Source organism: Camelus ferus, chromosome 11 (assembly GCF_009834535.1).
Source record: "Camelus ferus isolate YT-003-E chromosome 11, BCGSAC_Cfer_1.0, whole genome shotgun sequence".
Taxonomy (NCBI): Eukaryota; Metazoa; Chordata; class Mammalia; order Artiodactyla; family Camelidae; genus Camelus; species Camelus ferus.
The window spans coordinates 74,139,022-74,150,872 of NC_045706.1; the positions used below are offsets into that span (position 1 = coordinate 74,139,022).

The window sequence follows — 11,851 nt, forward strand, 5'->3', positions numbered from 1 at the left end:
CTGTGAATTTTTTCCTGTCCTGCTTTCACCTGAGAATAGTTTGACCTCAAATTCCATCTGAGTGAGAAATTCGATAGCATTTTTCTCTCCCATTGTTCATTAATTTTCCATTAATAGTAAATAGTATAATTTCAAGAGAATGTTCACGTGCAAAGCAATGGACTTTGATTTTTCTGCTCTTAACGCTGACAACGAAGCCTACGTAAATCACACGTATGCAGAATCTACGAAGGAAACACCAACTACCGCAGACAAGAGTTTGATTTGTTTGCAGAATGTTAGGGGAATGTCACTTTTTGAGACTTCTCTTAATGTGGATATATCATCTGTAAAACAAAACTGCAATGACATCTACAATCAGTGTCTCTGCTTGATATCTGAGCTGGAGAGACGTGGAAGCTCGGGGGTGGGGGGTGTGCCGGGTGCTGTCACCATACCCTGCACAGTAGAACGTGATCTGTCCAGGCACGAGACATTCTTGTCACCATGTGTGCTTTCTTTCCCACTCTAAGAATGTACTAAAAAATTGTTAGGATGAAACTCTAAACTCAAGCTTTCTTGAGACAGTTTTTGGAAAAGACCAACATCATAGGTCACAAGATAAGAGGGGCCGTAAGGAACACAGGCTTTAAAATTACTTGATCTTTATGGGGATGCGTGAAATTAGTTCTTCTACACATGCAAGGGGCGAGGTTGGGTATCAAGAAACCACCAATACAATTCAGCCGATAAATACATTTGTAGTGAGTGTGCATGTGTGTGAGAATTCCTCATAACTGAATTGTTTGCTCTCAGTCTACTATCGGGCTGTGGAAAAAAAAAAGTTCCATGGTAAAGTTGCCAAATGAACCTATCCACCAACTAAAATTATGTATAACTAGCTATTATAGGTAATAATAATAAACTAGCTAGTATTAGTAATACTAATTAATGATAGCTAATTAATTGGTTATTATATTTTTATTGTATCTTTCATGAACTGATCAAAAATACAAGTTTTGCTGGGCAAGATTTTCTTACCTGTTGGAAGACAAGGGAGAAACAGAATGCACCGAAGGAGGATTCAGTTTTGAAATGGATAAAGGCTGATTCTACCCCATACAAGCTGAGTCTAATGCAGCTTGGTAACTTGGGTACCTGCCTACCATTCCAAGAGCAAATGCAGAAGTAGCCAGAGAGAGGATGATGAATTTGTTACGGAAGCGAAAACACTCGTTCAACTTGAATTTTCTGTAATTCAAAGTGGGAATGTAGTATGTTAACTCTAAGGTTTTACATGCCGTAATCATTTAATTTTTTTTAACCAAAGACTAAACAGTATCTTTATTTTCTGTGTCCACTGCTATCTGCTTAGAGAATGCTGAAAACTACAACTCTATCAATGAGGTGCTTACATGCTGAAAACAACAGACCCTCAAATTTCTTAAAGGATAAATATTTAAATTTTAAATTATGCCCACTAGCAACAGGGGTTCAGGGCACAAATAGGAGTGAACACTTGATCAGTGGTCCAGTTTTACCTTCTGTTCTTCAGTGGATGGTATTATCTTGGCAGAACCATGAAAAGAGTTCTTATATAGAATGTGGATGACCCCACAGCCTCTTGTTCTACCAAGATATAAAAGTGTGCCAATATCAATTTTCAAAGGATTGCCTCCAGCAAGTTCTCATTTTTAATGTAATGTTAATTTTAAAAACTTATTTATATCCAATACAAAGAATAAATGTCATGTCATTTCTGTAGCAGAGATACTACTGGCGTTGTTTTTATCCATCTTTGAGAGTCCTAGTGAAGATGCTTGGTTCCCTTTTAAGCACTGAAAAAAGATACTAAAAAAAACTTGAGGAGGGCTCCTTGGGTCCTTCTTTCCTACCGTCCCCTTTCGTACACGAGGAAAGGAGGTTTAAACCCAGAGAGAGGGAGCCAAAGAAAACTGAAAGGGTAACTGGTTGAGATACTAGAACAAGATGCTTCACCAAAATATAACCTTTCAGGAAGCAGAAGGCAGGATCTCTACTTTCAGCTAGGAACAGAGTATGGGAACCTCAGCAAAAAAACCAAGCAAAATCCCAATGATTATCAGCTTCAGGAAGGATGGGGGTCCCCTAGGTAGCCACTAGGCTACAAATCTTGCCTCTTTCCACTTCCATTAAAAAAAAAAAAAAAATGAAACCCTTCAGTGCCCTCTCCTTAGTCCTCTTCCTCCCGAAAAGAGACAGAAATCAAAAAAATCAGTGACACAGAAACCAACAACCACAAACATTTCAGGAAAATCAAAACATAAGAAGGAACAACTTTAACATAGATTTTTCTCTCTTTTTTTAAAGACAGAATTTGCACCCGAGGAAACTAAAATATATATATAGATAGATAGATAGATAGATCAGGACATTAAAATTAGTGTAATTAAAATAATCATAGGAATAATCATGAATATCACATCATAAAATGAGAGCAGTTATGAAAAGAGTTAACCGGAGATCTTGGAAATAACAAACAGCTACTAAAATAAAAAGAAACCTTTCAAGAGGTGGTTGAATAGCAGAATGCGCACTGCTGAAAAGCAAACTAGAGAGGTGGAATATCAAGCCAAGGAATTCTTCCAGAACACAACACCAGGGAGAAAAAGATAAAACCTGTGAGTGACAGTTAAAGAACTCTCGAGGGCAGATCTCAAGAGTTTCAGCGCTGGCCCACAGACACCCACTGATTTGGTGGTCATCTTTCCTGCTCATCTTCACAGCCAAAGTTCAAGCACCTTAGAGGTTGGGCTTTTCCCCAGAATAGTTGTTGGCTTCCGGCTCGTAGCTCTGGTTTGGGCCCCAGTTTTCCCCTGGGGAACCCCAACCAGCACCAATAACTTCCTGGGCCTCGGACAGGCGCCCCAGGATGCCCCGGACCCCGAGATGCCTCAATGTGACCCAGTGTCCACCCTGCGCCTCCCCAGCCAACACTCTGGCACACGCTGCCTATCAGACGCCTGTGCGAAGCGACGCCCCTAGACGGTGAGGGACTCCAGGGGTCAGAGGACCAGGCACCAGTCCACGGAGGAGAAAGCTCCCGAGCTCCAGGAAGCCCCTTGGGGAAGCCGGGATGCTGAGCATCAGGACTTCGGTCGCATCACGCAGCGCCCTCGGCCCAGGCCCCGCCCTCCGCTCCGACCACGCCCCTCAGCCAGGCCACACCCCCGAACGCGGGGGCTTGTGGGAGTCGTGGTTTTGCACGGCCGCGGCGGAGCTACCTACCCTGAGGAGGCCGCTCCGCCTCCCCGGCCGCGACTCCACCTCAGCCCGCGAGACGGGCCTCCAAAGCGAGGAGGTGCGGGCCCGTGGGGCGGTGCGCTCCCGCATCCTTCTTTAGAGGCGCTGCGTCCCGCGCTTCCTCTGCTCCGCACTGGCGCGCCCTGGGCCCAGAGTTTGGCCCGAACTTTCGGGAAATGGGCTCTCGTCCGTCCTGCGTCTTTCGGGAGCGTCTTCCCCGCAGGCTTCACGAGCCGCTCCCGGACGGAAGGGTCCCGGCTCGAACAGGGGCCGCGCCCGGAGACCCCGCGCGCTGCGGCGCCCACGTGTGCGAGCGCAGCGGCCACCCGGCTGCCGCCGGAGGTGCCCGGCTTCCTCGGCCCTTCCTTCTCCTGACGGACCCCGAGGGAGCCCAGGTCCAGGCTCGGTTCGGGTGAAGTGCGCCAGCCCCGAGAGCTGGCTGCCCCTAGCTGTCAGCTGACTTCGGCCGGTGTGTTAAAAAAAAGCCCAGAAGTTTCCCCCATGTCTTTCCCCCATGTCAGCCAGATAAATAGTTGATTTTTTTTTAAATTTTGTTTTCTATTGAAGAGTAGTTGATTTACAATGTTAGTTTCAGGTGTACAGCAAAGCGGTGCAGTTCTACATATATAGACATATTTTCAGATGCTTTTTCATCATAGCTTATTACAGGAAATTGAATATAGTTCCCTGTGCTGTACAGTAGGTCCCTGAATAGTTGACTTCAATCAGACTGTTGGAGAGGAGAAACCTTTCCTTCTAGCCACCTAGTTCTCCAGCTGAGGGCCTTGGAAATTAAAGGACATTGAGAAGCAGGGGAATTTAGCAATGAAAATACACTCAGGCAGGCGGCCAGGTGATTGAGGCTTATGTGCCCTCTTAGGCTGAGCGAAGAAAAAGAGGTTTGGGAGTTCTTGGGAGGGGGAGGCAAGTTAGAGGAGGCAGAGGGAAGGGGGTGTATGATATATGAAGGTTGTCTTTATGCAGGTAGGCGTCTCAGGTGTAAGAGATGTCTCTGGGAGCAGCTCTCTTCCTGATCCTGAGGCCCCTTTACAAGTGGAAATTTCCTTATTTCCTTTATCGACGAAAGTTCCCTTTTCGAAAGGTGAAATTGGTACTCTATTTTAGTTATTTAGGGGGAGGTGAAGAACTTTCCCTGCATCTGCTGCCGCTCAATCCCCTGTAGCTCAAAATAATCTGTGTGCCAAATAGGAGTATTTCGGAGTGTCTACTCTGGTACCCCTCAAGACGTTGACGAAAGAGCTGGCCGGCTGCGTGGAGGACAGGCACAGAGAAGCTGGTCAGTGATAATGACAGGAGGATAGGGAATTCGTTCCCCGTGGCCAGTCTTCTTTTTGGATTGTATCACAGTAGCCTTCAAATAGCTCTGTGAAGTGGCCATGATCACTTTTGCTGGCCCTGGTACCTCTGTTACTAAATGCTAGCCTTGAGGCAGTCTGGGTTCAGAGCCCAGGGCTGTTACCTCCCTCCTACCAGACACCCAGGCTCCGTTTCAGCGCTGCCCATCGCATGGCCTTTCTCTTCTGTATGTGCACGTAGCTGTGTTAGTTGGTGGTGAAAACCACCCTTGCTCTGAGACTGTCGGACTGCTGAGCACGCACTATGCATGACACTTGCTGACACAGAGATGTTAGACCAAATGCTGGTGTCTAAAATGGAGACTATTTTTGGTAAAGTAGCGTAAATGTGTAACAACACTTTAAGTGCCTGTTAAATGAGGTGGTATAGTTTTCATCACTTGGCTTTTCTGCCTGTTGCCCAGACAGCAGGCACCAGATAATCCTCTTTCACTGAGGCTTGCTTAGCAAAAGCACAGGTTCTTCCCTTTGGAACTCATTAGTTCTCCTGCAGCTAGAGACTTTTTTTCCTCTTCTGCTCTTTGTTCTGAGGCTTAAAGATTCTAAGACACTGAGTTTTGTGTTGGTAATCCTGTTTCACAAGGCTGTTATTTTTCCCCTTTGAAGACAAACTCTCCATCATTTAGATGCTTAAAAGCCTAGACACGGCACAGTTTATTCCTAAAATGTGCTGATCCCAAATGCCAAGTAGGTTTCGCAGCGCCTACCCAGGACACAAATCCTGGGTTATGCACAAATGACTCACGTACGTTAAAGTGCCATGAGAAACCCAGGGATTTTTAGGTGAAAGTGTCAAAATAAAAGAAAAGGCTAGAATAATGGAGGCCACACTTAGTGTCAGACCCCAGGATCTTGACTTTTTGGGCTATGTGAACTTGGACAAATTAATCAGCCACTCTAAGCCTTAGTTTCCACTGCCATAAAATTATGGTAAAAAATCACAGAGTTTTTTAAAGGACCATATGATACACATATAGTGTATTACGTTGTCAGAGAACACCACTCCCATCCGTCTCTACAAGGATTAGGTCATTAGCCGCTGCAGCCAGAGACCTTCAACACACCCTGAAAGGAATTCAGGGAGGAGATCAAGAATGAGGCACTCTGTGCTCTGGGAAAAGTGGTAGAACACGGCTTCAGACACTTTCAAGAGAAAATTTCATAAACCCAATTTCTTGCATCTTCCTATACTTGGACAAACACTAAAATCAACCAAGATATCTATGCCTCATGACTAGCAGTAACCTTCTACCAGGATGTGTGTTTCATTGCATGTACGCCTTCTCCAAAGTCACATATATGCTTACCTCCCCTCTTACGTCTTTGGAGCAATTCCTCAGAGTTCTCTGAGAAGCTGTCTCCTGGGCTATAGTTCTCAGTAAGTCCCAAATAAAACAAATGCACAGTTCTCACGTTGTGCATTTTTATTTCAGTTGACAGTTTTGGCAACCACGAAGGGACCCAGGGCAGAATTCTCTCCTTTGCCTGAACTCTGCTAGGATCTGGAGCCTTGGCACCAGCAGGACCCCTTCTGGCCGTCTGCCTCCTTGGCAAGTCCAGATGGATTTGGGTGAGTCTCTTCTGATTCTCAGATCTCTCAATTATTGGTTGACGATCCTGAGTTTTATTTGGTAGAATATTACAAGTACCTGGCCCCCCAGCTGAAAGATACTGGGGGAACCTGTTTGAAAGACACTGGAAGTTACTTGGTTGAAAGACACTGAGAGGTCTGGACAGGGTGATTGGGTGGGAGGGGTGGCCAATGTCTTTCGTAAACAAGAAACATTAGAAAACCAGCCTCCAGCTAATACCCCAGCCAGGTTTATGTACAAATGAAGCGTACACTTCCTAGTACTTACTTAATTGGGAATTAAAGGAAATCCCGCCCCAAAAATGACCAGGATGGGGCTCTTTTGACATTCCAACACTGGTTGGTTGCATAAGCTGTTAGAATTAGAGAAAGCCAGCCTGATAAAACATCTTTTCAGAACTCTGACCCTAAGAAAACAAGCCCTTCTAGAGAAGCTTGCATTTCCCTCCCTGTGCCTTGAGATGTAAATGTTCTGCCAGGGTTCTTAGGAACTCTTACCTTATCTAGACCATGTCTAATTCCTGGGACTGAGAAAAAGAAAAAAGAAAAAAGAAAAAAGAGGCCTTCTGGAACTCAAGTGACCAAACATATTCCAACTGTTAATAAACTAGTGAGTTTTATATTGTAATACCTGATTTATGACTAAGTTGTCAGCAAGAAAAATAACTTGGTGTAATGAAATTTTTATAAGTAAATTAAATGTAAATGAGGTAAAAGCTTTTAGATAAACTCTTTGGGAACAATTATGTTTTATCTGCTTAAAAATAGTCTCCCCTGGGGGTATGAGTATAGCTCAGTGGTAGAGCATATGCTTAGCATGCACGAGGCCCTGTGTTCAATCCCCAGTACTTCCATTTAAAAAGGAAATCATTTTCCCTGATTTTGGTAACTTGAAACTTTATAGTTTGCTAAATTAAGCTAAATGGTAGAAGTTTATTAAATATCTAGGTCAGAAGCTCTGCAGCCCATAAAGGGAGTGGCATGATATATCTCAAGTGATGAAAGAGGAAAACCTACAACCAAGAGTATTTACCCAGCAAGGCTTTCATTCAGATTTCATGGAGAGATCGAAAGTTCTACAGACAGGTGAAAGCTAACAGGGTTCAGCACCACCAAACCAGCTTTATAAAAAATGTTAAAGGAACTTTTCCAAGCAAAAACAAAAACAAAAACCCCAAAATAGACCACAACTAGAAATGTGAAAATTACTAAAAAGAGAAAGCTCATTGGTAAAGGCAAATCAACAGTAAAGGTAGTGAATCAGCCACATAAAAGCTAGTAGGAAGGATAAAAGACAGAAGTCGCCAAATCACCTATATCCTCAATAAGTACTTAGGGGATACACAAAACAAACAAAAAAAAGTAAAATATGATGTCAAAAACAGTAATCATGGGTAAAGGGGAGTAAAAATGTAGGTGGTTAAAATGTCTGAAATTAAGAGATCATAACTTCGAAGGAACAAGATGAAACTTAGATTTTTCTAGTCTTTAATTTCCAATCCCAATACTTGTTCTAAGATAGTCATAATCCAAATAAAATTAATTTCTGTAACTCTAAAGTTTCAGCATAAAAATTTCATCAGACAACCCATAATATCTACCACCTTCTGAAGGACAGACAAGTCTCTGGCTGGTATTTAAGGTCTTCCTCAGTCAGGTTCTTCCACATCTTTCCAACCTTATCTGCCATAAGAACCTTGACTCTAATCACTTGTTCTGTCACTCTTGTTTGATTTCTCACTATATGACAATCCACAGTGTGTCCTTGTCTGCATAATCTTTGTCCCCACCTCCCCTCAACCCAGCTCCCATCCAGTCATTCAAAGGCTAACAATACTTACAGCTCTTGTTATTTTCATGAGCTTTAAACTCAAAAGGATCTCTTCCTCTCATATTTCTCTCTTCTAAACTTTTTATAGCACTTACTCTTTGTATCTTTTGACAATTCATTATCCAGTTTATATATATATATGTGTGTGTGTGTGTGTGTGTGTGTGTTTATTTCACTCTCTGTGTATGTTTTCCCAAGGATATGTACATTTTTTGAGGTAAGGGATATGCTTTTTTTTCACGGAATGATAATTAAATGATAAAATTATCATTCACACTATAGACAAAAAATTTTGCTGATTAATTATTTTAGGCATAAAAGCGTCTAATTTAGAATACTGTATTCCTAGAGAAGGCCAGCACATTACAACCAGTGACACCATAGCACATGGCCTTCCATCATTAATTAAGGCTTTGACAACAGGAAGCAGCACTAGTTGACTTTGATGATGGGAAATAAGCTTAGTTTAATTTGGGAAGCCACAGTGGAGTGCCCTGGGCAGTCAGCCAGGCCTAAGGGCCCACGGAGAAGAGCAGCATCCCCAAGGGAAGTTAGAAGGTGGCAGGGGGCGGAGGGGTGCAATGAAAAAGGCCAGGAGTGTGTTTGCAGAAAGCTGGCCCCCATGCAATGTGTGAGCTGATGATTCGTCACGCTGCTCAAGTGACACCAAAAATCTACGCCATGGCTCCTCCTTCTTCAGGAATATTTACTGCCTCTGAAGGGCAACAGCAATAACAAGGTCACTCTGGGGTGAAATGCTGCTGCTGGCTCCTCACTGCTCTGTCGTGTCTCAAACAGGAGAAGGACTCGTTACTGTACAAGGCCAAGTCTCACTGCTGTCCAGCTGCTTCGCTTCTGTCTCCTGTACAAGGTTTGGATCTTCCTCTTTCCCCACCTTCTCCCTCCAGCCCAATTCTCAAGAGTCAGAGGGCTCTATTCAAGGCTTAAAATTGTATTGACTCCCAAGGCAAAAGAAGTAAAAGCAAAAATAAGCAAATGGAACCTAATCAAACTTAAAAGCTTTTGTACAGCAAATGAAACCATAAACAAAACTAAAAGACAGCCTACAAGGCTGGGGGAAAATATTTGCAAACGATGTGACCAACAAGAGAATCATTTCCAGAATACACAAACAGCTCATACAACTCAATAACAAAAACAGCAAAAAAACCCAAACAACCCAATCAAAAATGAGCAGAAGACCTGAATAGACATTTCTCCAAAGAAGGCATACAAATGGCCCATAAGCATATGAGAAGATGCTCAGTATCGCTAATTACCAGAGAAATGCAAGTCAGAACTACAGTGAGGTATCACCTCACACTGGTCAGAGTGGCCATCATTAAGAAGTCCACAAACAATAAATGCTGGAGAGGGTGTGGAGAAAAAGGACCCCTCCTCCACTGATAGTGGGAAGGTAGTCTGGTGCAGCCATTATGGAAAACAGTATGGAGATTCCTTAAAAAACTAAAAATAGACTTACCATATGATCTAGCAGTCCTGCTCCTGGACATATATCCAGAGAAAACTCTAATTCAAAAAGATACATGCACCCCAGTGTTCACAGAAGCACTATTTACAATAGCCAAGATACGGAAACAACTGAAATGTCCATCAGTAAATGACTGGATACAGAAGTTGTGGTGTGTATATACAATGGAATACTACTCAGCCATAAAAAAGAGTGAAATAGTGCTATATGCAGGAACATGGATGGACCTAGAGATCATCATATTAAGTGAAGGACATCAGAAAGAGAAAGACAAATACGATATCACTTATATGTGGAATCTGAAAAAAATGATACAGATGAACTTATTTTCAAAACAGAAACAGACTCACAGGCATAGAAAACAAACTGATGGTTACCAAAGGGGAAAGGTGGGGGGAAGGATAATTTAGGAGTTTGGGATTAGAAATATATATATATATATGGTAAACAACAAGGTCCTGCTATATAGCACAGGGAACTACATTCAGTATTTTGTAATAACCTATAATGAAAAAGAATATGTATAACTGAATCACTATGCTGTACATCAGAAATAAATACATTATAAATCAATGAGACTTCAATTAAAAAAGTTGTATCGAGCTGTTGCTCAGTAAAGGCTTGGCCCTCAAGGAGCTGAGGCAAGCAAAGCCACAGAGGGTGGACCAGCATCACTCCCATTGGTCATCAACAGCAACAAGCAGGTGGACGGGGATGCGAGGGCCTCAGCCAAATGGAATGAGGCACTGGTAATGTCAGAGAGCCAGGCCTGAAAAAGGAAGGAGGGTCTGCAAGGTTGCCCAGCTCCCAAGCACCTCCCAGGTGCCAGCCTCAGGCAAAGGCTGAGTGCCTCTCAGCACGCCCCGCCCTCCTCCTCCAGTGGTTTCTCCAGGAGAGGTCCCCACCTTTATTAGCTCTCCTCGTGGGAGCTGGGCACATCCCATCTGCTCCTCTTCCCTGCGACCAGACCAACCCTGTTTAACCTGCAAGGTCTTGCTTGTCTGCTTTTCATCTCTTCTCTTCCTAGTGGATAGTCATAAACACTGTGACCTGCTTCCATCAGGATGTACCTTTTGGACTACCAGAACCTTTCTCTTGTGCCAGTGAAACCTAAGAAACACTTCTGATGAGTGCACCAGTAACTTGAACAGATCACATTTATGCTGAATGTTCTGTCCCAATGAAAAAATACTTGAATTTCTGAGGAGCATCAAGGTCTCTGAAAAGGGAAATTTCATAGACTATCACATGAGCATGTACATAAATGTCAACTCCAGTTCTGTTTGTCAGTCAGCTTAGGTCCCCAGCTCCCACCTCGTTAGATACTCTTCACTTCAGAAAGCGCCACTGTCAACCCCACCCCATGTAATCCCTTCCTCTCTGCAAGCCATCGCTGTTAGAGTCCACACCACGGCACCTGGTGCCTGATGGTGCTGTGCCTTGGGTCCAGCTGCTGTGGCGCCTTGGGAAGGCAAGACGACCTAGCACATCTCCTGTTCTAAGACTTAGTGTGGGGCACCTAGTAAGCAGTGATTACTTCTGTTGATTCACACCCCCCCCCCAAATTTTAATCTCTCTTAAAGTGGCATGCATCTTGCATTCGACGACATCATATAGTTTAAGTGATAGTGTTTCTACTTCTTAGCGGTAACATAAAAATGGTGTATCTTCAAATTTTATTAATAAATCAAAAATAGACTCATGGACATAGAAATCAAACTATGGTTACCAAAGGGGAAAGGGCAGGGGAGGGATAAATTAGGAGTTTGGGATTAACAGGTACACATTACTATGTATAAAATAGATAATAAGGACCTACTGTATAGCACAGGGAACTATATTCAGTTTTTTGTAATAACCTATAATAGAAAAGAATCTGAAAAATACATGTAATACATGTAAAAAAAAAAAGTGTATCTTGCCTTTGATGGACGCTTCGATGCAGTTAAATGCTCTGATTCGATCATGACTCTGCTACTTTAAATCCCCAGTTGGTTCCACGGGCCCCAGAGTGTGGCGTCCCAACTCCTCAGCACAGTAGACAAGTCGTCTCCCTCCAGTCCCCGCTCTGGGCTCACCAGCCTCTTCCTCTGGTCCATGTCCTCACACCAGTGTTGCTGTGGTCCTGAACCTCTTGTTTCCCTAACGCACAGTGCTGCCTCCTGCTGCTTTGAAAACATGGCACATTCATGCTCATCCTTCAAGGCTGCATTCGAGCTTCACCTCTCCTGAAAATCTCTCACTATCTTAGTGGCTCCTCCCACCTCCTACCCTTGGCAGCCTTTACCTCCTCTCCTGTA

At 43.5% G+C, this 11,851-nt stretch overlaps 1 long non-coding RNA gene across 1 annotated transcript; it reads left to right on the top strand.

The window, feature by feature from the left end:
- The first annotated feature begins 2,816 nt into the window (after positions 1–2,816).
- LOC116667297 lies at positions 2,817–9,071 on the top strand. The gene is made up of 3 exons (XR_004324161.1): positions 2,817–3,730; positions 6,071–6,207; positions 8,858–9,071. It is a non-coding gene; the product is annotated as an uncharacterized LOC116667297 (long non-coding RNA).
- Positions 9,072–11,851: the final 2,780 nt, after the last annotated feature.